This window comes from Hyla sarda, chromosome 1 (genome assembly GCF_029499605.1).
Source record: "Hyla sarda isolate aHylSar1 chromosome 1, aHylSar1.hap1, whole genome shotgun sequence".
Lineage (NCBI taxonomy): Eukaryota > Metazoa > Chordata > Amphibia > Anura > Hylidae > Hyla > Hyla sarda.
The window spans coordinates 256,787,663-256,813,034 of NC_079189.1; the positions used below are offsets into that span (position 1 = coordinate 256,787,663).

Sequence of the window (25,372 nt, forward strand, 5' to 3'; positions counted from 1 at the left end):
ATCCTAAGCTGAACGCGCCTGCTCTTGTCAGATCGCAGACTGTTACCCAGCTTAGGGCCCGGTAAGTACTGGCATGGGAGACTGGCTGGGAATCCCGGTTGCCGTTGACACTTTGCTCTATTGCTGCCTTCCGCTCCGATTCCGAAAAGAATTTATTGATGCTTAAATCCACAGTATACAAGGTGTGAAGCTGTCAACGGCCATCCTAAGCTGAATGAGCCTGCTCTCGTCAGATCGCAGACTGCTACCCAGCTTAGGATCCGGTAAGTACTGGCATGGGAGACTGGCTGGGAATCCCGGGTGCCAGTGCCATTGCCATTGACATTTTGCTCTATTGCTGCCTTCCGCTCCGATTCCGAAAATAATTTATTGATGCTTAAATCCACAGTATACAAGGTGTGAAGCTGTCGACGGCCATCCTAAGCTTAACGCGCCTGCTCTCGTCAGATCGCAGACTGGTACAGATCTTAGGGCCCGGTAAGTACCGGCATGGGACACTGGCTGGGAATCCCGGCTGCCGTTGACATTTTGCTCTGTTGCCGCCTTCCGTTCCGTTCCGATTCCGAAAAGGATTTATTGATGCTTAAATGCACAGTATAAAGGGCGAGAAGCTGTCAACGGCCATCCTAAGCTGAACGCGCCTGCTCTCATCAGATCGCAGACTGCTACCCAGCTTAGGGCCCGGTAAGTACCAGCATGGGACACTGGCTGGGAATCCCAGGTGTCGTTGACATTTTGCTCTGTTGCCGCCTTCCGCTCCGATTCCGAAAAGGATTTATTGATGCTTAAATCCACAGTATACAGGGTGTGAAGATGTCTACGGCCATCCTAAGCAGAATGCGCCTGTTCTCGTCAGAGCGCAGACTGCTGCCCAGCTTCAAGCCTGGTAAGTACCAGCATGGGAGACTGGCTGGGTATCCCGGGTGCAGTTGACATTTTGCTCTGTTTCTGCTCCGATTCCAAAAATTATTTATTGATGCTTAAATCCACAGTATACAAAGTGTGAAGCTGTCAATGGCCATCCTAAGCTGAACGTGCCTGCTCTCGTCAGATCGCAGACTGCTACCCAGCTTAGGGCCCGGTAAGTACTGGCAGGGGAGACTGGCTGGGAATCCCAGGTGCCGTTGACATTTTGCTCTATTGCTGCCTTCCGCTCCGATTCCGAAAATAATTTAATGATGCTTAAATCCACAGTATACAAGGTGTGAAGCTGTCGACGGCCATCCTAAGCTTAACGCGCCAGCTCTCGTCAGATCGCAGACTGGTACAGATCTTAGGGCCCGGTAAGTACCGGCATGGGACACTGGCTGGGAATTCCGGCTGCCGTTGACATTTTGCTCTGTTGCCGCCTTACGCTCCGATTCCGAAAAGGATTTATTGATGCTTAAATCCACAGTATACAGGGTGTGAAGAGGTCTACGGCCATCCTAAGCTGAATGCGCCTGTTCTCGTCAGATCGCAGACTGGTACAGATCTTAGGGCCCGGTAAGTACCGGCATGGGACACTGGCTGGGAATCCCGGCTGCCGTTGACATTTTGCTCTGTTGCCGCCTTCCGTTCCGATTCCGAAAAGGATTTATTGATGCTTAAATGCACAATATAAAGGGCAAGAAGCTGTCAACGGCCATCCTAAGCTGAACGCGCTTGCTCTTGTCAGATCGCAGACTGCTACCCAGCTTAGGGCCTGGTAAGAACTAGCATGGGAGACTGGCTGGGAATCCCGGGTGCACTTGACATTTTAATCTGTTGCCTCCTTCCGCTCCGATTCGGAAAAGGATTTATTGATGCTTAAATCCACAGTATACAGGGTGTGAAGCTGTCAACGGCCATCCTAAGCTGAATGCGCCTGTTCTCGTCAGATCGCAGACTGGTACCCAGCTTAGGGCCCGGTAAGTACCAGCATGGGAGACTGACTGGGAATCCCAGGTGTCGTTGACGTTTTGCTCTGTTGCCGCCTTACGCTCCGATTCCGAAAAGGATTTATTGATGCTTAAATCCACAGTATACAGGGTGTGAAGATATCTACGGCCATCCTAAGCGTAATGCGCCTGTTCTCGTCAGATCGCAGACTGGTACAGATCTTAGGGCCCGGTAAGTACCGGCATGGGACACTGGCTGGGAATCCCGGCTGCCGTTGACATTTTGCTCTGTTGCCACCTTCCGTTCCGATTCCGAAAAGGATTTATTGATGCTTAAATGCACAGTATACAAAATATGAAGCTGTCAACGGCCATCCTAAGCTGAACGCGCCTGCTCTCGTCAGATCGCAGACTGCTACCCAGCTTAGGGCCTGGTAAGTACCAGCATGGGAGACTGGCTGGGAATCCCAGGTGCAGTTGACATTTTAATCTGTTGCCGCCTTCCGCTCCGATTCGGAAAAGGATTTATTGATGCTTAAATCCACAATATACAGGGTGTGAAGCTGTCAACGGCCATCCTAAGCCTGAACATGCCTGCTCTCCTCAGATCGCAGACTGCTGCCCGGCAGATACCGGCATGGGAGACTGGCTGGCAATCCAAGGTGCCATTGACATTTTGCTCTGTTGCCGCCTTCTTCTCCGATTAATAAAAATATTTATTGATGGTTAAATCCACAATATACAAGGCGTAAAGATGTCAACGGACATCCTAAGCTGAACGCGCCTGCTCTCGTCAGATCGCAGACTGCTACCCAGCTTAGGGCCAGGTAAGTACCAGCATGGGAGACTGGCTGGGAATTCCAGGTGTTGTTGACATTTTGCTCTGTAGCCGCCTTCCGCTCCGATTCCGAAAATGATTTATTGATGCTTAAATCCACAGTATACAGCTTGTGAAGCTGTCTACGGCTATCCTAACCTGAATGCGCCTGCTCTCGTCAGATTGCAGACTGCTACCCAGCTTAGAGCCCGGTAAGTACCAGTATGGGAGACTGGCTGGGAATCTCAGGTGTTGTTGACATTTTGCTCTGTAGCTCTGTAGACAGTTTGCTCCGATTCCGAAAAGGATTTATTGATGCTTAAATCCACAATATACAGGGTGTGAAGCCGTCTACGGCTATCCTAAGCTGAATGCGCCTGTTCTTGTCAGATCGCAGACTGCTGCCCGGCAAGTACGGGCATGGGAGACTGGCTGGCAATCCAAGGTGCTATTGACATTTTGATCTGTTGCAGCCTTCCTCTCCGATTAAAAAAAATATTTATTGATGCTTAAATCCACAGTATACAAGGCGTGAAGATGTCAACGCCCATCCTAAGCTGAACGCGCCTGCTCTCATCAGATCGCAGACTGCTACCCAGCTTAGGGCCCGGTAAGTACTGGCATGGGAGACTGGCTGGGAATCCCGGGTGCCGTTGACATTTTGCTCTATTGCTGCCTTCCGCTCCGATTCCGAAAAGGATTTATTGATGCCTAAATGCACAGTATAAAGGGCGAGAAGCTGTCAACGGCCATCCTAAGCTGAACGCGCCTGCTCTCATCAGATCGCAGACTGCTACCCAGTTTAGGGCCCGGTAAGTACCAGCATGGGAGACTGGCTGGGAATCCCGGGTGCAGTTGACAGTTTGCTCTGTTTCTGCTCCGATTCCGAAAATTATTTGTTGATGCTTAAATCCACAGTATACAAAGTGTGATGCTGTCAACGGCCATCCTAAGCTGAACGCGCCTGCTCTTGTCAGATCGCAGACTGCTACCCAGCTTAGGGCCTGGTTAGTACCAGCATGGGAGACTGGCTGGGAATCCCGGGTGCAGTTGCCATTTTAATCTGTTGCCGCCTTCCGCTCCGATTCGGAAAATAATTTATTGATGCTTAAATCCACAATATACAGGGTGTGAAGCTGTCAACGGCCATCCTAAGCCTGAACGTGCCTGCTCTCCTCAGATCGCAGACTGCTGCCCGGCAGTTACCGGCATTGGAGACTGGCTGGCAATCCAAGGTGCCATTGACATTTTGCTCTGTTGCAGCCTTCCTCTCCGACAAATAAAAATATTTATTGATGCTTAAATCCACAATATACAAGGCGTGAAGATGTCAACGGCCATCCTAAGCTGAACGCGCCTGCTCTCGTCAGATCGCAGACTGCTACCCAGCTTAGGGCCCAGTAAGTACTGGCATGGGAAACTGGCTGGGAAACCCGGGTGCAGTTGACATTTTGCTCTGTTGCCGCCTTCCGTTCCGATTCCGAAAAGGATTTATTGATGCTTAAATGCACAGTATAAAAAGCATGAAGCTGTCAATGGCCATCCTAAGCTGAACGCGCCTGCTCTTGTCAGATCGCAGACTGTTACCCAGCTTAGGGCCCGGTAAGTACTGGCATGGGAGACTGGCTGGGAATCCCGGTTGCCGTTGACACTTTGCTCTATTGCTGCCTTCCGCTCCGATTCCGAAAAGAATTTATTGATGCTTAAATCCACAGTATACAAGGTGTGAAGCTGTCAACGGCCATCCTAAGCTGAATGAGCCTGCTCTCGTCAGATCGCAGACTGCTACCCAGCTTAGGATCCGGTAAGTACTGGCATGGGAGACTGGCTGGGAATCCCGGGTGCCAGTGCCATTGCCATTGACATTTTGCTCTATTGCTGCCTTCCGCTCCGATTCCGAAAATAATTTATTGATGCTTAAATCCACAGTATACAAGGTGTGAAGCTGTCGACGGCCATCCTAAGCTTAACGCGCCTGCTCTCGTCAGATCGCAGACTGGTACAGATCTTAGGTCCCGGTAAGTACCGGCATGGGACACTGGCTGGGAATCCCGGCTGCCGTTGACATTTTGCTCTGTTGCCGCCTTCCGTTCCGTTCCGATTCCGAAAAGGATTTATTGATGCTTAAATGCACAGTATAAAGGGCGAAAAGCGGTCAACGGCCATCCTAAGCTGAACGCGCCTGCTCTCGTCAGATCGCAGACTGCTACCCAGCTTAGGGCCCGGTAAGTACCAGCATGGGACACTGGCTGGGAATCCCAGGTGTCGTTGACATTTTGCTCTGTTGCAGCCTTCCGCTCCGATTCCGAAAAGGATTTATTGATGCTTAAATCCACAGTATACAGCTTGTGAAGCTGTCTACGGCTATCCTAACCTGAATGCGCCTGCTCTCGTCAGATCGCAGACTGCTACCCAGCTTAGAGCCCGGTAAGTACCAGTATGGGAGACTGGCTGGGAATCTCAGGTGTTGTTGACATTTTGCTCTGTAGCTCTGTAGACAGTTTGCTCCGATTCCAAAAAGGATTTATTGATGCTTAAATCCACAATATACAGGGTGTGAAGCCGTCTACGGCTATCCTAAGCTGAATGCGCCTGTTCTTGTCAGATCGCAGACTGCTGCCCGGCAAGTACGGGCATGGGAGACTGGCTGGCAATCCAAGGTGCTATTGACATTTTGATCTGTTGCAGCCTTCCTCTCCGATTAAAAAAAATATTTATTGATGCTTAAATCCACAGTATACAAGGCGTAAAGATGTCAACGCCCATCCTAAGCTGAACGCGCCTGCTCTCATCAGATCGCAGACTGCTACCCAGCTTAGGGCCCGGTAAGTACTGGCATGGGAGACTGGCTGGGAATCCCGGGTGCCGTTGACATTTTGCTCTATTGCTGCCTTCCGCTCCGATTCCGAAAAGGATTTATTGATGCCTAAATGCACAGTATAAAGGGCGAGAAGCTGTCAACGGCCATCCTAAGCTGAACGCGCCTGCTCTCATCAGATCGCAGACTGCTACCCAGTTTAGGGCCCGGTAAGTACCAGCATGGGAGACTGGCTTGGAATCCCAGGTGTCGTTGACATTTTGCTCGGTTGCCGCCTTCCGCTCCGATTCCGAAAAGGATTTATTGATGCTTAAATCCACAGTATACAGGGTGTGAAGATGTCTACGGCCATCCTAAGCTGTATGCGCCTGTTCTCGTCAGATCGCAGACTGCTACCCAGCTTCGGGCCTGGTAAGTACCAGCATGGGAGACTGGCTGGGAATCCCGGGTGCAGTTGACATTTTGCTCTGTTTCTGCTCCGATTCCGAAAATTATTTATTGATGCTTAAATCCACAGTATACAAAGTGTGATGCTGTCAACGGCCATCCTAAGCTGAACGCGCCTGCTCTTGTCAGATCGCAGACTGCTACCCAGCTTAGGGCCTGGTAAGTACCAGCATGGAAGACTGGCTGGGAATCCCAGGTGCAGTTTCCATTTTAATCTGTTGCCGCCTTCCGCTCCGATTCGGAAAATAATTTATTGATGCTTAAATCCACAATATACAGGGTGTGAAGCTGTCAACGGCCATCCTAAGCCTGAACGTGCCTGCTCTCCTCAGATCGCAGACTGCTGCCCGGCAGTTACCGGCATTGGAGACTGGCTGGCAATCCAAGGTGCCATTGACATTTTGCTCTGTTGCAGCCTTCCTCTCCGACAAATAAAAATATTTATTGATGCTTAAATCCACAATATACAAGGCGTGAAGATGTCAACGGCCATCCTAAGCTGAACGCGCCTGCTCTCGTCAGATCGCAGACTGCTACCCAGCTTAGGGCCCAGTAAGTACTGGCATGGGAGACTGGCTGGGAAACCCGGGTGCAGTTGACATTTTGCTCTGTTGCCGCCTTCCGTTCCGATTCCGAAAAGGATTTATTGATGCTTAAATGCACAGTATAAAAAGCATGAAGCTGTCAATGGCCATCCTAAGCTGAACGCGCCTGCTCTTGTCAGATCGCAGACTGTTACCCAGCTTAGGGCCCGGTAAGTACTGGCATGGGAGACTGGCTGGGAATCCCGGTTGCCGTTGACACTTTGCTCTATTGCTGCCTTCCGCTCCGATTCCGAAAAGAATTTATTGATGCTTAAATCCACAGTATACAAGGTGTGAAGCTGTCAACGGCCATCCTAAGCTGAATGAGCCTGCTCTCGTCAGATCGCAGAATGCTACCCAGCTTAGGATCCGGTAAGTACTGGCATGGGAGACTGGCTGGGAATCCCGGGTGCCAGTGCCATTGCCATTGACATTTTGCTCTATTGCTGCCTTCCGCTCCGATTCCGAAAATAATTTATTGATGCTTAAATCCACAGTATACAAGGTGTGAAGCTGTCGACGGCCATCCTAAGCTTAACGCGCCTGCTCTCATCAGATCGCAGACTGGTACAGATCTTAGGGCCCGGTAAGTACCAGCATGGGACACTGGCTGGGAATCCCGGCTGCTGTTGACATTTTGCTCTGTTGCCGCCTTACGCTCCGATTCCGAAAAGGATTTATTGATGCTTAAATCCACAGTATACAGGGTGTGAAGATGTCTACGGCCATCCTAAGCTGAATGCGCCTGTTCTCGTCAGATCGCAGACTGGTACAGATCTTAGGGCCCGGTAAGTACCGGCATGGGACACTGGCTGGGAATCCCGGCTGCCGTTGACATTTTGCTCTGTTGCCGCCTTCCGTTCCGATTCCAAAAAGGATTTATTGATGCTTAAATGCACAGTATAAAGGGCGAGAAGCTGTCAACGGCCATCCTAAGCTCAACGCGCCTGCTCTCGTCAGATCGCAGACTGCTACCCAGCTTAGCGCCCGGTAAGTACCAGCATGGGAGACTGGCTGGGAATCCCGGCTGCCGTTGACATTTTGCTCTGTTGCCGCCTTCCGTTCCGATTCCGAAAAGGATTTATTGATGCTTAAATGCACAGTATACAAAATGCGAAGCTGTCAACGGCCATCCTAAGCTGAACCCGCCTGCTCTCATCAGATCGCAGACTGCTACCCAGCTTAGGGCCTGGTAAGTTATAGCATGGGAGACTGGCTGGGAATCCCGGGTGCAGTTGACATTTTAATCTGTTGCCGCCTTCCGCTCCGATTCGGAAAAGGATTTATTGATGCTTAAATCCACAGTATACAGGGTGTGAAGATGTCTACGGCCATCCTAAGCTGAATGCGCCTGTTCTCGTCAGATCGCAGACTGCTTCCCAGCTTCGGGCCTGGTAAGTACCAGCATGGGAGACTGGCTGGGAATCCCGGGTGCAGTTGACATTTTGCTCTGTTTCTGCTCCGATTCCGAAAATTATTTATTGATGCTTAAATCCACAGTATACAAAGTGTGAAGCTGTCAACGGCCATCCTAAGCTGAACGCGCCTGCTCTCGTCAGATCGCAGACTGATACCCAGCTTAGGGCCCGTTAAGTACCAGCATGGGAGACTGGCTGGGAATCCCAGGTGTTGTTGACATTTTGTTCTGTAGCCGCCTTCCGCTTCGATTCCGAAAATGATTTATTGATGCTTAAATTCACAGTATACAGGGTGTGATGCCGTCTACGGCTATCCTAAGCTGAATGTGCCTGTTCTTGTCAGATCGCAGACTGCTGCCCGGCAAGTACGGGCATGAGAGACTGGCTGACAATCCAAGGTGCTATTGACATTTTGCTCTGTTGCCGCCTTCCTCTCCGATTCCGAAAAGGATTTATTGATGCTTAAATGCACAGTATAAAAAGCATGAAGCTGTCAATGGCCATCCTAAGCTGAACGTGCCTGCTCTCGTCAGATCGCAGACTGCTACCCAGCTTAGGGCCCGGTAAGTACTGGCAGGGGAGACTGGCTGGGAATCCCAGGTGCCGTTGACATTTTGCTCTATTGCTGCCTTCCGCTCCGATTCCGAAAATAATTTAATGATGCTTAAATCCACAGTATACAAGGTGTGAAGCTGTCGACGGCCATCCTAAGCTTAACGCGCCAGCTCTCGTCAGATCGCAGACTGGTACAGATCTTAGGGCCCGATAAGTACCGGCATGGGACACTGGCTGGGAATCCCGGCTGCCGTTGACATTTTGCTCTGTTGCCGCCTTACGCTCCGATTCCGAAAAGGATTTATTGATGCTTAAATCCACAGTATACAGGGTGTGAAGAGGTTTACGGCCATCCTAAGCTGAATGCGCCTGTTCTCGTCAGATCGCAGACTGGTACAGATCTTAGGGCCCGGTAAGTACCGGCATGGGACACTGGCTGGGAATCCCGGCTGCCGTTGACATTTTGCTCTGTTGCCGCCTTCCGTTCCGATTCCGAAAAGGATTTATTGATGCTTAAATGCACAATATAAAGGGCAAGAAGCTGTCAACGGCCATCCTAAGCTGAACACGCTTGCTCTTGTCAGATCGCAGACTGCTACCCAGCTTAGGGCCTGGTAAGAACTAGCATGGGAGACTGGCTGGGAATCCCGGGTGCACTTGACATTTTAATCTGTTGCCTCCTTCCGCTCCGATTCGGAAAAGGATTTATTGATGCTTAAATCCACAGTATACAGGGTGTGAAGCTGTCAACGGCCATCCTAAGCTGAATGCGCCTGTTCTCGTCAGATCGCAGACTGGTACCCAGCTTAGGGCCCGGTAAGTACCAGCATGGGAGACTGGCTGGGAATCCCAGGTGTCGTTGACGTTTTGCTCTGTTGCCGCCTTACGCTCCGATTCCGAAAAGGATTTATTGATGCTTAAATCCACAGTATACAGGGTGTGAAGATATCTACGGCCATCCTAAGCTGAATGCGCCTGTTCTCGTCAGATCGCAGACTGGTACAGATCTTAGGGCCCGGTAAGTACCGGCATGGGACACTGGCTGGGAATCCCGGCTGCCGTTGACATTTTGCTCTGTTGCCGCCTTCCGTTCCGATTCCGAAAAGGATTTATTGATGCTTAAATGCACAGTATACAAAATATGAAGCTGTCAACGGCCATCCTAAGCTGAACGCGCCTGCTCTCGTCAGATCGCAGACTGCTACCCAGCTTAGGGCCTGGTAAGTACCAGCATGGGAGACTGGCTGGGAATCCCAGGTGCAGTTGACATTTTAATCTGTTGCCGCCTTCCGCTCCGATTCGGAAAAGGATTTATTGATGCTTAAATCCACAATATACAGGGTGTGAAGCTGTCAACGGCCATCCTAAGCCTGAACATGCCTGCTCTCCTCAGATCGCAGACTGCTGCCCGGCAGATACCGGCATGGGAGACTGGCTGGCAATCCAAGGTGCCATTGACATTTTGCTCTGTTGCCGCCTTCTTCTCCGATTAATAAAAATATTTATTGATGGTTAAATCCACAATATACAAGGCGTAAAGATGTCAACGGACATCCTAAGCTGAACGCGCCTGCTCTCGTCAGATCGCAGACTGCTACCCAGCTTAGGGCCAGGTAAGTACCAGCATGGGAGACTGGCTGGGAATTCCAGGTGTTGTTGACATTTTGCTCTGTAGCCGCCTTCCGCTCCGATTCCGAAAATGATTTATTGATGCTTAAATCCACAGTATACAGCTTGTGAAGCTGTCTACGACTATCCTAACCTGAATGCGCCTGCTCTCGTCAGATCGCAGACTGCTACCCAGCTTAGAGCCCGGTAAGTACCAGTATGGGAGACTGGCTGGGAATCTCAGGTGTTGTTGACATTTTGCTCTGTAGCTCTGTAGACAGTTTGCTCCGATTCCGAAAAGGATTTATTGATGCTTAAATCCACAATATACAGGGTGTGAAGCCGTCTACGGCTATCCTAAGCTGAATGCGCCTGTTCTTGTCAGATCGCAGACTGCTGCCCGGCAAGTACGGGCATGGGAGACTGGCTGGCAATCCAAGGTGCTATTGACATTTTGATCTGTTGCAGCCTTCCTCTCCGATTAAAAAAAATATTTATTGATGCTTAAATCCACAGTATACAAGGCGTGAAGATGTCAACGCCCATCCTAAGCTGAACGCGCCTGCTCTCATCAGATCGCAGACTGCTACCCAGCTTAGGGCCCGGTAAGTACTGGCATGGGAGACTGGCTGGGAATCCCGGGTGCCGTTGACATTTTGCTCTATTGCTGCCTTCCGCTCCGATTCCGAAAAGGATTTATTGATGCCTAAATGCACAGTATAAAGGGCGAGAAGCTGTCAACGGCCATCCTAAGCTGAACGCGCCTGCTCTCATCAGATCGCAGACTGCTACCCAGTTAAGGGCCCGGTAAGTACCAGCATGGGAGACTGGCTTGGAATCCCAGGTGTCGTTGACATTTTGCTCGGTTGCCGCCTTCCGCTCCGATTCCGAAAAGGATTTATTGATGCTTAAATCCACAGTATACAGGGTGTGAAGATGTCTACGGCCATCCTAAGCTGTATGCGCCTGTTCTCGTCAGATCGCAGACTGCTACCCAGCTTCGGGCCTGGTAAGTACCAGCATGGGAGACTGGCTGGGAATCCCGGGTGCAGTTGACATTTTGCTCTGTTTCTGCTCCGATTCCGAAAATTATTTATTGATGCTTAAATCCACAGTATACAAAGTGTGATGCTGTCAACGGCCATCCTAAGCTGAACGCGCCTGCTCTTGTCAGATCGCAGACTGCTACCCAGCTTAGGGCCTGGTAAGTACCAGCATGGGAGACTGGCTGGGAATCCCGGGTGCAGTTGCCATTTTAATCTGTTGCCGCCTTCCGCTCCGATTCGGAAAATAATTTATTGATGCTTAAATCCACAATATACAGGGTGTGAAGCTGTCAACGGCCATCCTAAGCCTGAACGTGCCTGCTCTCCTCAGATCGCAGACTGCTGCCCGGCAGTTACCGGCATTGGAGACTGGCTGGCAATCCAAGGTGCCATTGACATTTTGCTCTGTTGCAGCCTTCCTCTCCGACAAATAAAAATATTTATTGATGCTTAAATCCACAATATACAAGGCGTGAAGATGTCAACGGCCATCCTAAGCTGAACGCGCCTGCTCTCGTCAGATCGCAGACTGCTACCCAGCTTAGGGCCCAGTAAGTACTGGCATGGGAGACTGGCTGGGAAACCCGGGTGCAGTTGACATTTTGCTCTGTTGCCGCCTTCCGTTCCGATTCCGAAAAGGATTTATTGATGCTTAAATGCACAGTATAAAAAGCATGAAGCTGTCAATGGCCATCCTAAGCTGAACGCGCCTGCTCTTGTCAGATCGCAGACTGTTACCCAGCTTAGGGCCCGGTAAGTACTGGCATGGGAGACTGGCTGGGAATCCCGGTTGCCGTTGACACTTTGCTCTATTGCTGCCTTCCGCTCCGATTCCGAAAAGAATTTATTGATGCTTAAATCCACAGTATACAAGGTGTGAAGCTGTCAACGGCCATCCTAAGCTGAATGAGCCTGCTCTCGTCAGATCGCAGACTGCTACCCAGCTTAGGATCCGGTAAGTACTGGCATGGGAGACTGGCTGGGAATCCCGGGTGCCAGTGCCATTGCCATTGACATTTTGCTCTATTGCTGCCTTCCGCTCCGATTCCGAAAATAATTTATTGATGCTTAAATCCACAGTATACAAGGTGTGAAGCTGTCGACGGCCATCCTAAGCTTAACGCGCCTGCTCTCGTCAGATCGCAGACTGGTACAGATCTTAGGGCCCGGTAAGTACCGGCATGGGACACTGGCTGGGAATCCCGGCTGCCGTTAACATTTTGCTCTGTTGCCGCCTTCCGTTCCGTTCCGATTCCGAAAAGGATTTATTGATGCTTAAATGCACAGTATAAAGGGCGAGAAGCTGTCAACGGCCATCCTAAGCTGAACGCGCCTGCTCTCGTCAGATCGCAGACTGCTACCCAGCTTAGGGCCCGGTAAGTACCAGCATGGGACACTGGCTGGGAATCCCAGGTGTCGTTGACATTTTGCTCTGTTGCCGCCTTCCGCTCCGATTCCGAAAAGGATTTATTGATGCTTAAATCCACAGTATACAGGGTGTGAAGATGTCTACGGCCATCCTAAGCAGAATGCGCCTGTTCTCGTCAGAGCGCAGACTGCTGCCCAGCTTCAAGCCTGGTAAGTACCAGCATGGGAGACTGGCTGGGTATCCCGGGTGCAGTTGACATTTTGCTCTGTTTCTGCTCCGATTCCAAAAATTATTTATTGATGCTTAAATCCACAGTATACAAAGTGTGAAGCTGTCAATGGCCATCCTAAGCTGAACGTGCCTGCTCTCGTCAGATCGCAGACTGCTACCCAGCTTAGGGCCCGGTAAGTACTGGCAGGGGAGACTGGCTGGGAATCCCAGGTGCCGTTGACATTTTGCTCTATTGCTGCCTTCCGCTCCGATTCCGAAAATAATTTAATGATGCTTAAATCCACAGTATACAAGGTGTGAAGCTGTCGACGGCCATCCTAAGCTTAACGCGCCAGCTCTCGTCAGATCGCAGACTGGTACAGATCTTAGGGCCCGGTAAGTACCGGCATGGGACACTGGCTGGGAATCCCGGCTGCCGTTGACATTTTGCTCTGTTGCCGCCTTACGCTCCGATTCCGAAAAGGATTTATTGATGCTTAAATCCACAGTATACAGGGTGTGAAGAGGTCTACGGCCATCCTAAGCTGAATGCGCCTGTTCTCGTCAGATCGCAGACTGGTACAGATCTTAGGGCCCGGTAAGTACCGGCATGGGACACTGGCTGGGAATCCCGGCTGCCGTTGACATTTTGCTCTGTTGCCGCCTTCCGTTCCGATTCCGAAAAGGATTTATTGATGCTTAAATGCACAATATAAAGGGCAAGAAGCTGTCAACGGCCATCCTAAGCTGAACGCGCTTGCTCTTGTCAGATCGCAGACTGCTACCCAGCTTAGGGCCTGGTAAGAACTAGCATGGGAGACTGGCTGGGAATCCCGGGTGCACTTGACATTTTAATCTGTTGCCTCCTTCCGCTCCGATTCGGAAAAGGATTTATTGATGCTTAAATCCACAGTATACAGGGTGTGAAGCTGTCAACGGCCATCCTAAGCTGAATGCGCCTGTTCTCGTCAGATCGCAGACTGGTACCCAGCTTAGGGCCCGGTAAGTACCAGCATGGGAGACTGACTGGGAATCCCAGATGTCGTTGACGTTTTGCTCTGTTGCCGCCTTACGCTCCGATTCCGAAAAGGATTTATTGATGCTTAAATCCACAGTATACAGGGTGTGAAGATATCTACGGCCATCCTAAGCTGAATGCGCCTGTTCTCGTCAGATCGCAGACTGGTACAGATCTTAGGGCCCGGTAAGTACCGGCATGGGACACTGGCTGGGAATCCCGGCTGCCGTTGACATTTTGCTCTGTTGCCGCCTTCCGTTCCGATTCCGAAAAGGATTTATTGATGCTTAAATGCACAGTATACAAAATATGAAGCTGTCAACGGCCATCCTAAGCTGAACGCGCCTGCTCTCGTCAGATCGCAGACTGCTACCCAGCTTAGGGCCTGGTAAGTACCAGCATGGGAGACTGGCTGGGAATCCCAGGTGCAGTTGACATTTTAATCTGTTGCCGCCTTCCGCTCCGATTCGGAACAGGATTTATTGATGCTTAAATCCACAATATACAGGGTGTGAAGCTGTCAACGGCCATCCTAAGCCTGAACATGCCTGCTCTCGTCAGATCGCAGACTGCTACCCAGCTTAGAGCCCGGTAAGTACCAGTATGGGAGACTGGCTGGGAATCTCAGGTGTTGTTGACATTTTGCTCTGTAGCTCTGTAGACAGTTTGCTCCGATTCCGAAAAGGATTTATTGATGCTTAAATCCACAATATACAGGGTGTGAAGCCGTCTACGGCTATCCTAAGCTGAATGCGCCTGTTCTTGTCAGATCGCAGACTGCTGCCCGGCAAGTACGGGCATGGGAGACTGGCTGGCAATCCAAGGTGCTATTGACATTTTGATCTGTTGCAGCCTTCCTCTCCGATTAAAAAAAATATTTATTGATGCTTAAATCCACAGTATACAAGGCGTGAAGATGTCAACGCCCATCCTAAGCTGAACGCGCCTGCTCTCATCAGATCGCAGACTGCTACCCAGCTTAGGGCCCGGTAAGTACTGGCATGGGAGACTGGCTGGGAATCCCGGGTGCCGTTGACATTTTGCTCTATTGCTGCCTTCCGCTCCGATTCCGAAAAGGATTTATTGATGCCTAAATGCACAGTATAAAGGGCGAGAAGCTGTCAACGGCCATCCTAAGCTGAACGCGCCTGCTCTCATCAGATCGCAGACTGCTACCCAGTTTAGGGCCCGGTAAGTACCAGCATGGGAGACTGGCTGGGAATCCCGGGTGCAGTTGACAGTTTGCTCTGTTTCTGCTCCGATTCCGAAAATTATTTATTGATGCTTAAATCCACAGTATACAAAGTGTGATGCTGTCAACAGCCATCCTAAGCTGAACGCGCCTGCTCTTGTCAGATCGCAGACTGCTACCCAGCTTAGGGCCTGGTAAGTACCAGCATGGGAGACTGGCTGGGAATCCCGGGTGCAGTTGCCATTTTAATCTGTTGCCGCCTTCCGCTCCGATTCGGAAAATAATTTATTGATGCTTAAATCCACAATATACAGGGTGTGAAGCTGTCAACGGCCATCCTAAGCCTGAACGTGCCTGCTCTCCTCAGATCGCAGACTGCTGCCCGACAGTTACCGGCATTGGAGACTGGCTGGCAATCCAAGGTGCCATTGACATTTTGCTCTGTTGCAGCCTTCCTCTCCGACAAATAAAAATATTTATTGATGCTTAAATCCACAATATACAAGGCGTGAAGATGTCAACGGCCATCCTAAGCTGAACGCGCCTGCTCTCGTCAGATCGCAGACTGCTACCCAGCTTAGGGCCCAGTAAGTACTGGCATGGGAAACTGGCTGGGAAACCCGGGTGCAGTTGACATTTTGCTCTGTTGCCGCCTTCCGTTCCGATTCCGAAAAGGATTTATTGATGCTTAAATGCACAGTATAAAAAGCATGAAGCTGTCAATGGCCATCCTAAGCTGAACGCGCCTGCTCTTGTCAGATCGCAGACTGTTACCCAGCTTAGGGCCCGGTAAGTACTGGCATGGGAGACTGGCTGGGAATCCCGGTTGCCGTTGACACTTTGCTCTATTGCTGCCTTCCGCTCCGATTCCGAAAATAATTTATTGATGCTTAAATCCACAGTATACAAGGTGTGAAGCTGTCGACGGCCATCCTAAGCTTAACGCGCCTGCTCTCGTCAGATCGCAGACTGGTACAGATCTTAGGGCCCGGTAAGTACCGGCATGGGACACTGGCTGGGAATCCCGGCTGCCGTTGACATTTTGCTCTGTTGCCGCCTTCCGTTCCGTTCCGATTCCGAAAAGGATTTATTGATGCTTAAATGCACAGTATAAAGGGCGAAAAGCGGTCAACGGCCATCCTAAGCTGAACGCGCCTGCTCTCGTCAGATCGCAGACTGCTACCCAGCTTAGGGCCCGGTAAGTACCAGCATGGGACACTGGCTGGGAATCCCAGGTGTCGTTGACATTTTGCTCTGTTGCCGCCTTCCGCTCCGATTCCGAAAAGGATTTATTGATGCTTAAATCCACAGTATACAGGGTGTGAAGATGTCTACGGCCATCCTAAGCAGAATGCGCCTGTTCTCGTCAGAGCGCAGACTGCTGCCCAGCTTCAAGCCTGGTAAGTACCAGCATGGGAGACTGGCTGGGTATCCCGGGTGCAGTTGACATTTTGCTCTGTTTCTGCTCCGATTCCAAAAATTATTTATTGATGCTTAAATCCACAGTATACAAAGTGTGAAGCTGTCAACGGCCATCCTAAGCTGAACGCGCCTGCTCTCGTCAGATCGCAGACTGCTACCCAACTTAGGGCCTAATAAGTACCAGCATGGGAGACTGGCTGGGAATCCTGGGTGCAGTTGACATTTTAATCTGTTGCCGCCTTCCGTTCCGATTCGGAAAAGGATTTATTGATGCTTAAATCCACAATATACAGGGTGTGAAGCTGTCAACGGCCATCCTAAGCCTGAACGTGCCTGCTCTTCTCAGATCGCAGACTGATGCCCGGCAGTTACCGGCATGGGAGACTGGCTGGCAATCCAAGGTGCCATTGACATTTTGCTCTGTTGCCGCCTTCCTCTCCGATTAATAAAAATAATTATTGATGCTTAAATCCACAATATACAAGGCGTGAAGATGTCAACGGCCATCCTAAGCTGAACGTGCCTGCTCTCGTCATATCGCAGACTGCTACCCAGCTTAGGGCCCAGTAAGTACCGTCATGGGAGACTGGCTGGGAATCCCGGGTGCAGTTGACATTTTGCTCTGTTTTTGCTCCGATTCCGAAAATTATTTATTGATGCTTAAATCCACAGTATACAAAGTGTGAAGCTGTCAACGGCCATCCTAAGCTGAACGCACCTGCTCTTGTCAGTTCGCAGACTGCTACCCAGCTTTGGGCCTGGTAAGTACCAGCATGGGAGACTGGCTGGGAATCCCGGATGCAGTTGACATTTTAATCTGCTGCCGCCTTCCGCTCCGATTCGGAAAAGGATTTATTGATGCTTAAATCCACAATATACAGGGTGTGAAGCTGTCAACGGCCATCCTAAGCCTGAGCGTGCCTGCTCTCCTCAGATAGCAGACTGCTGCCCGGCAGATATCGGCATGGGAGACTGGCTGGCAATCAAAGGTGCCATTGACATTTTGCTCTGTTGCCGCCTTCCTCTCCGATTAATAAAAATATTTATTGATGCTTAAATCCACAATATACAAGGCGTGAAGATGTCAACGGCCATCCTAAGCTGAACACGCCTGCTCTCGTCAGATCGCAGACTGTTACCCAGCTTAGGGCCCAATAAGTACCGGCATGGGAGACTGGCTGGGAATCCCGGGTGCAGTTGACATTTTGCTCTGTTGCCGCCTTCCGTTCCGATTCCGAAAAGGATTTATTGATGCTTAAATGCACAGTATAAAAAGCATGTAGCTGTCAATGGCCATCCTAAGCTGAACGCGCCTGCTCTTGTCAGATCGCAGACTGCTACCCAGCTTAGGGCCCAGTAAGTACCGGCATGGGAGACTGGCTGGGAATCCCGGGTGCAGTTGACATTTTGCTCTGTTGCCGCCTTCCGTTCCGATTCTGAAAAGGATTTATTGATGCTTAAATCCACAGTATACAAGGTGTGAAGCTGTCGACGGCCATCCTAAGCTTAACGCGCCTGCTCTCGTCAGATCGCAGACTGGTACAGATCTTAGGGCCCGGTAAGTACCGGCATGGGACACTGGCTGGGAATCCCGGCTGCCGTTGACATTTTGCTCTGTTGCCGCCTTCCGTTCCGATTCCGAAAAGGATTTATTGATGCTTAAATGCACAGTATACAAAGTGTGAAGCTGTCAACGGCCATCCTAAGCTGAACGCGCCTGCTCTCGTCAGATCGCAGACTGCTACCCAGCTTAGGGCCCGGTAAGTACCAGTATGGGAGACTGGCTGGGAATCCCAGGTGTTGTTGACATTTTGCTCTGTAGCCGCCTTCCGCTCCGATTCCGAAAAGGATTTATTGATGCTTAAATCCACAGTATACAGGGTGTGAAGCCGTCTACGGCTATCCTAAGCTGAATGTGCCTGTTCTTGTCAGATCGCAGACTGCTGCCCGGCAAGTACGGGCATGGGAGACTGGCTGGCAATCCAAGGTGCTATTGACATTTTGCTCTGTTGCCGCCTTCCTCTCCGATTCCGAAAAGGATTTATTGATGCTTAAATGCACAGTATAAAAAGCATGAAGCTGTCAATGGCCATCCTAAGCTGAATGCGCCTGCTCTCGTCAGATCGCAGACTGCTACCCAGCTTAGGGCCCGGTAAGTACTGGCATGGGAGACTGGCTGGGAATCTCGGGTGCCATTGACATTTTGCTCTATTGCTGCCTTCCGCTCCGATTCCGAAAATAATTTATTGATGCTTAAATCCACAGTATACAAGGTGTGAAGCTGTCGACGGCCATCCTAAGCTTAACGCGCCTGCTCTTGACAGATCGCAGACTGGTACAGATCTTAGGGCCCGGTAAGTACCGGCATGGGACACTGGCTGGGAATCCCGGCTGCCGTTGACATTTTGCTCTGTTGCCGCCTTCCGTTCCTATTCCGAAAAGGAATTATTGATGCTTAAATGCACAGTATAAAGGGCGAGAAGCTGTCAACGGCCATCCTAAGCTGAGCGCGCCTGCTCTCGTCAGATCGCAGACTGCTACCCAGCTTAGGGCCCGGTAAATACCAGCATGGGAGACTGGCTGGGAATCCCAGGTGTCGTTGACATTTTGCTCTGTTGCCGCCTTCCGCTCCGATTCCGAAAAGGATTTATTGATGCTTAAATCCACAGTATACAGGGTGTGAAGATGTCTACGGCCATCCTAAGCTGAATGCGCCTGTTCTCGTCAGATCGCTGACTGCTACCCAGCTTCAAGCCTGGTAAGTACCAGCATGGGAGACTGGCTGGGAATCCCGGGTGCAGTTGACATTTTGCTCTGTTTCTGCTCCGATTCCGAAAATTATTTATTGATGCTTAAATCCACAGTGTACAAAGTGTGAAGCTGTCAACGGCCATCCTAAGCTGAACGCGCCTGCTCTCGTCAGATCGCAGACTGCTACCCAATTTAGGGCCTGGTAAGTACCAGCATGGGAGACTGGCTAAGAATCCCGGGTGCAGTTGACATTTTAATCTGTTGCCGCCTTCCGCTCCGATTCGGAAAAGGATTTATTGATGCTTAAATCCACAATATACAGGGTGTGAAGCTGTCAACGGCCATCCTAAGCCTGAACGTGCCTGCTCTTCTCAGATCGCAGACTGATGCCCGGCAGTTACCGGCATGGGAGACTGGCTGGCAATCCAAGGTGCCATTGACATTTTGCTCTGTTGCCGCCTTCCTCTCCGATTAATAAAAATAATTATTGATGCTTAAATCCACAATATACAAGGCGTGAAGATGTCAACGGCCATCCTAAGCTGAACGTGCCTGCTCTCGTCATATCGCAGACTGCTACCCAGCTTAGGGCCCAGCAAGTACCGGCATGGGAGACTGGCTGGGAATGCCGGGTGCAGTTGACATTTTGCTCTGTTGCCGCCTTTCGTTCCGATTCCGAAAAGGATTTATTGATGCTTAAATTCACAGTATAAAAAGCATGAAGCTGTCAATAGCCATCCTAAGCTGAACGCGCCTGCTCTCGTCAGATCGCAGACTGCTACCCAGCTTAGGGCCCGGTAAGTACTGGCATGGGAGACTGGCTGGGAATCCCAGTTGCCGTTGACATTTTGCTCTATTGCTGCCTTCCGCTCCGATTCCGAAAAGAATTTATTGATGCTTAAATCCACAGTATACAAGGTGTGAAGCTGTCGACGGCCATCCTAAGCTTAACGCGCCTGCTCTCGTCAGATCGCAGACTGGTACAGATCTTAGGGCCCGGTAAGTACCGGCATGGGACACTGGCTGGGAATCCCGGCTGCCGTTGACATTTTGCTCTGTTGCCACCTTCCATTCCGATTCGGAAAAGGATTTATTGATGCTTAAATGCACAGTATAAAGGGCGTGAAGCTGTCAACGGCCATCCTAAGCTGAACGCGCCTGCTCTCGTCAGATCGCAGACTGCTACCCAGCTTAGGGCCTGGTAAGTACCAGCATGGTAGACTGGCTGGGAATCCCGAGTGCAGTAGACATTCTGCTCCGATTCCGAAAATTATTTATTGATGCTTAAATCCACAGTATACAAAGTGTGAAGCTGTCAACGGCTATCCTAAGCTGAACGCGCCTGCTCTCGTCAGATCGCAGACTGCTACCCAGCTTAGGGCCCGGTAAGTACCAGCATGGGAGACTGGCTGGGAATCCCAGGTGTCGTTGACATTTTGCTCTGTTGCCGCATTCCGCCCTGATTCCGAAAAGGATTTATTGATGCTTAAATTCACAGTATACAGGGTGTGAAGATGTCTACGGCCATCCTAAGCTGAATGCGCCTGTTCTCGTCAGATCGCAGACTGCTACCCAGCTTCAGGCCTGGTAAGTACCAGCATGGGAGACTGGCTGGGAATCCCTGGTGCAGTTGACATTTTGCTCTGTTTCTGCTCCGATTCCGAAAATTATTTATTGATGCTTAAATTCACAGTATACAAAGTGTGAAGCTGTCAACGGCCATCCTAAGCTGAACGTGCCTGCTCTCATCAGATCGCAGACTGCTACCCAGCTTAGGTCCTGGTAAGTACCAGCATGGGAGACTGGCTGGGAATCCCGGGTGCAGTTGACATTTTAATCTGTTGCCGCCTTCCGCTCCGATTCGTAAAAGGATTTATTGATGCTTAAATCCACATTATACAGGGCAAGAAGCTGTCAACGGCCGTCCTAAGCCTGAACGTGCCTGCTCTCCTCAGATCGCAGACTGCTACCCAGCTTAGGGCCCGGTAAATACCAGCATGGGAGACTGGCTGGGAATCCCAGGTGTCGTTGACATTTTGCTCTGTTGCCGCCTTACGCTCCGATTCCGAAAAGGATTTATTGATGCTTAAATCCACAGTATACAGGGTGTGAAGATGTCTACGGCCATCCTAAGCTGAATGCGCCTGTTCTCGTCAGATCGCAGACTGCTACCCAGCTTCAAGCCTGGTAAGTACCAGCATGGGAGACTGGCTGGGAATCCCAGGTGCAGTTGACATTTTGCTCTGTTTCTGCTCCGATTCCGAAAATTATTTATTGATGCTTAAATCCACAGTGTACAAAGCGTGAAGCTGTCAACGGCCATCCTAAGCTGAACGCGCCTGCTCTCGTCAGATCGCAGACTGCTACCCAATTTAGGGCCTGGTAAGTACCAGCATGGGAGACTGGCTAAGAATCCCGGGTGCAGTTGACATTTTAATCTGTTGCCGCCTTCCGCTCCGATTCGGAAAAGGATTTATTGATGCTTAAATCCACAATATACAGGGTGTGAAGCTGTCAACGGCCATCCTAAGCCTGAACGTGCCTGCTCTTCTCAGATCGCAGACTGATGCCCGGCAGTTACCGGCATGGGAGACTGGCTGGCAATCCAAGGTGCCATTGACATTTTGCTCTGTTGCCGCCTTCCTCTCCGATTAATAAAAATAATTATTGATGCTTAAATCCACAATATACAAGGCGTGAAGATGTCAACGGCCATCCTAAGCTGAACGTGCCTCCTCTCGTCATATCGCAGACTGCTACCCAGCTTAGGGCCCAGTAAGTACCGGCATGGGAGACTGGCTGGGAATCCCGGGTGCAGTTGACATTTTGCTCTGTTGCCGCCTTCCGTTCCGATTCCGAAAAGGATTTATTGATGCTTAAATTCACAGTATAAAAAGCATGAAGCTGTCAATGGCCATCCTAAGCTGAACGCGCCTGCTCTCGTCAGATCGCAGACTGGTACAGATCTTAGGGCCCGGTAAGTACCGGCATGGGACACTGGCTGGGAATCCCGGCTGCCGTTGACATTTTGCTCTGTTGCCGCCTTCCGTTCCGATTCGGAAAAGGATTTATTGATACTTAAATGCACAGTATAAAGGGCGTGAAGCTGTCAACGGCCATCCTAAGCTGAACGCGCCTGCTCTCGTCAGATCGCAGACTGCTACCCAGCTTAGGGCCTGGTAAGTACCAGCATGGGAGACTGGCTGGGAATCCCGAGTGCAGTTGACATTTTGCTCTGTTTCTGCTCCGATTCCGAAAATTATTTATTGATGCTTAAATCCACAGTATACAAAGTGTGAAGCTGTCAACGGCCATCCTAAGCTGAACGTGCCTGCTCTTGTCAGATCGCAGACTGCTACCCAGCTTTGGGCCTGGTAAGTACCAGCATGGGAGACTGGCTGGGAATCCCGGGTGCAGTTGACATTTTAATCTGTTGCCGCCTTCCGCTCCGATTCGGAAAAGGATTTATTGATGCTTAAATCCACAATATACAGGGTGTGAAGCTGTCAACGGCCATCCTAAGCCTGAACGTGCCTGCTCTCCTCAGATAGCAGACTGCTGCCCGGCAGATATCGGCATGGGAGACTGGCTGGCAATCCAAGATGCCATTGACATTTTGCTCTGTTGCCGCCTTCTTCTTTGATTAATAAAAATATTTATTGATGCTTAAATCGACAATATACAAGGCGTAAATATGTCAACGGCCATCCTAAGCTGAACGCGCCTGCTCTCGTCAGATCGCAGACTGCTACCCAGCTTAGGGCCCAGTAAGTACCGGCATGGGAGACTGGCTGGGAATCCCGGGTGCAGTTGACATTTTGCTCTGTTGCCGCCTTCCGTTCCGATTCCGAAAAGGATTTATTGATGCTTAAATGCACAGTATAAAAAGCATGAAGCTGTCAATGGCCATCCTAAGCTGAACGCGCCTGCTCTTGTCAGATCGCAGACTGCTACCCAGCTTAGGAACCGGTAAGTACTGGCATGGGAGACTGGCTGGGAATCCCGGGTGCCGTTGACATTTTGCTCTATTGCTGCCTTCCGCTCCGATTCCGAAAAGAATTTATTGATGCTTAAATCCACAGTATACAAGGTGTGAAGTTGTCGACGGCCATCCTAAGCTTAACGCGCCTGCTCTCGTCAGATCGCAGACTGGTACAGATCTTAGGGCCCGGTAAGTACCAGCATGGGAGACTGGCTGGGAATCGCTGGTGCAGTTGACATTTTGCTCTGTTTCTGCTCCGATTCCGAAAATTATTTAATGATGCTTAAATTCACAGTATACAAAGTGTGAAGCTGTCAACGGCCATCCTAAGCTGAACGCGCCTGCTCTCATCAGATCGCAGACTGCTAACCAGCTTAGGTCCTGGTAAGTACCAGCATGGGAGACTGGCTGGGAATCCCGGGTGCAGTTGACATTTTAATCTGTTGCCGCCTTCCGCTCCGATTCGTAAAAGGATTTATTGATGCTTAAATCCACATTATACAGGGTGTGAAGCTGTCAACGGCCATCCTAAGCCTGAACGTGCCTGCTCTCCTCAGATCGCAGACTGCTGCCCGGCAGTTACCGGCATGGGAGACTGGCTGGCAATCCAAGGTGCCATTGACATTTTGCTCTGTTGCCGCCTTCCTCTCCGATTAATAAAAATATTTATTGATGCTTAAATCCACCATATACAAGGCGTGAAGATGTCAATGGCCATCCTAAGCTGAACACGCCTGCTCTCGTCAGATTGCAGACTGCTACCCAGCTTAGGGCCCAATAAGTACCGGCATGGGAGACTGGCTGGGAATCCCGGGTGCAGTTGACATTTTGCTCTTTTGCCGCCTTCCGTTCCGGTTCCGATTCCGAAAAGGATTTATTGATGCTTAAATGCACAGTATAAAAAGCATGTAGCTGTCAATGGCCATCCTAAGCTGAACGCGCCTGCTCTCGTCAGATCGCAGACTGCTACCCAGCTTAGGGCCCAGTAAGTACCGGCATGGGAGACTGGCTGGGAATCCCGGGTGCAGTTGACATTTTGCTCTGTTGCCGCCTTCCGTTCCGATTCCGAAAAGGATTTATTGATGCTTAAATCCACAGTATACAAGGTGTGAAGCTGTCGACGTCCATCCTAAGCTTAACGCGCCTGCTCTCGTCAGATCGCAGACTGGTACAGATCTTAGGGCCCGGTAAGTACCGGCATGGGACACTGGCTGGGAATCCCGGCTGCCGTTGACATTTTGCTCTGTTGCCGCCTTCCATTCCGATTCCGAAAAGGATTTATTGATGCTTAAATGCACAGTATACAAAGTGTGAAGCTGTCAACGGCCATCCTAAGCTGAACGCGCCTGCTCTCGTCAGATCGCAGACTGCTACCCAGCTTTGGGCCCGGTAAGTACCAGCATGGGAGACTGGCTGGGAATCCCAGGTGTCGTTGACATTTTGCTCTGTTGCCGCCTTCCGCTCCGATTCCGAAAAGGATTTATTGGTGCTTAAATCCACAGTATACAGGGTGTGAAGATGTTTACGGCCATCCTAAGCTGAATGCGCCTGTTCTCGTCAGATCGCAGACTGCTACCCAGCTTCAAGCCTGGTAAGTACCAGCATGGGAGACTGGCTGGGAATCCCGGGTGCAGTTTACATTTTGCTCTGTTTCTGCTCCGATTCCGAAAATTATTTATTGATGCTTAAATCCACAGTATACAAAGTGTGAAGCTGTCAACGGCCATCCTAAGCTGAACGCGCCTGCTCTCGTCAGATCGCAGACTGCTACCCAGCTTAGGGCCTGGTAAGTACCAGCATGGGAGACTGGCTGGAAATCCCGGGTGCAGTTGACATTTCAATCTGTTGCCGCCTTCCGCTCCGATTCGGAAAAGGATTTATTGATGCTTAAATGCACAGTATAAAGAGCGTCAAGCTGTTAACGGCCATCCTAAGCTGAACGTGCCTGCTCTCGTCAGATCGCAGACTGCTACCCAGCTTAGGGCCCGGTAAGTACCAGCATGGGAGACTGGCTGGGAATCTCAGGTGTTGTTGACATTTTGCTCTGTAGCTCTGTAGACATTTTGCTTCGATTCCGAAAAGGATTTATTGATGCCTAAATCCACAATATACAGGGTGTGAAGCCGTCTACGGCTATCCTAAGCTGAATGCGCCTGTTCTTGTCAGATCGCAGACTGCTGCCCGGCAAGTACGGGCATGGGAGACTGGCTGGCAATCCAAGGTGCTATTGACATTTTGATCTGTTGCCGCCTTCCTCTCCGATTAAAAAAAATATT

General features: G+C 50.5%; 19 pseudogenes; all 19 read left to right on the forward strand.

The window, feature by feature from the left end:
• The first annotated feature begins 613 nt into the window (after positions 1-613).
• On the forward strand, positions 614-733 carry LOC130324726 (5S ribosomal RNA; annotated as a pseudogene).
• A 1,489-nt stretch (positions 734-2,222) lies between these two features.
• On the forward strand, positions 2,223-2,342 carry LOC130329580 (5S ribosomal RNA; annotated as a pseudogene).
• A 273-nt stretch (positions 2,343-2,615) lies between these two features.
• On the forward strand, positions 2,616-2,735 carry LOC130352271 (5S ribosomal RNA; annotated as a pseudogene).
• Positions 2,736-3,215: 480 nt separating this feature from the next.
• LOC130332193 (5S ribosomal RNA) lies at positions 3,216-3,335 on the forward strand (annotated as a pseudogene).
• Positions 3,336-4,830: 1,495 nt separating this feature from the next.
• LOC130339767 (5S ribosomal RNA) lies at positions 4,831-4,950 on the forward strand (annotated as a pseudogene).
• A 480-nt stretch (positions 4,951-5,430) lies between these two features.
• Positions 5,431-5,550, forward strand: LOC130332226 (5S ribosomal RNA; annotated as a pseudogene).
• An 82-nt stretch (positions 5,551-5,632) lies between these two features.
• On the forward strand, positions 5,633-5,752 carry LOC130352426 (5S ribosomal RNA; annotated as a pseudogene).
• Positions 5,753-9,647: 3,895 nt separating this feature from the next.
• LOC130329591 (5S ribosomal RNA) lies at positions 9,648-9,767 on the forward strand (annotated as a pseudogene).
• Positions 9,768-10,040: 273 nt separating this feature from the next.
• On the forward strand, positions 10,041-10,160 carry LOC130352272 (5S ribosomal RNA; annotated as a pseudogene).
• Positions 10,161-10,640: 480 nt separating this feature from the next.
• On the forward strand, positions 10,641-10,760 carry LOC130332238 (5S ribosomal RNA; annotated as a pseudogene).
• A 1,697-nt stretch (positions 10,761-12,457) lies between these two features.
• Positions 12,458-12,577, forward strand: LOC130339873 (5S ribosomal RNA; annotated as a pseudogene).
• A 1,489-nt stretch (positions 12,578-14,066) lies between these two features.
• Positions 14,067-14,186, forward strand: LOC130329600 (5S ribosomal RNA; annotated as a pseudogene).
• Positions 14,187-14,667: 481 nt separating this feature from the next.
• Positions 14,668-14,787, forward strand: LOC130332249 (5S ribosomal RNA; annotated as a pseudogene).
• Positions 14,788-16,068: 1,281 nt separating this feature from the next.
• On the forward strand, positions 16,069-16,188 carry LOC130339992 (5S ribosomal RNA; annotated as a pseudogene).
• A 1,864-nt stretch (positions 16,189-18,052) lies between these two features.
• Positions 18,053-18,172, forward strand: LOC130318889 (5S ribosomal RNA; annotated as a pseudogene).
• A 272-nt stretch (positions 18,173-18,444) lies between these two features.
• Positions 18,445-18,564, forward strand: LOC130326654 (5S ribosomal RNA; annotated as a pseudogene).
• Positions 18,565-20,428: 1,864 nt separating this feature from the next.
• Positions 20,429-20,548, forward strand: LOC130326944 (5S ribosomal RNA; annotated as a pseudogene).
• A 2,861-nt stretch (positions 20,549-23,409) lies between these two features.
• Positions 23,410-23,529, forward strand: LOC130316332 (5S ribosomal RNA; annotated as a pseudogene).
• Positions 23,530-24,414: 885 nt separating this feature from the next.
• LOC130353073 (5S ribosomal RNA) lies at positions 24,415-24,534 on the forward strand (annotated as a pseudogene).
• The last annotated feature ends 838 nt before the right edge of the window (positions 24,535-25,372 follow it).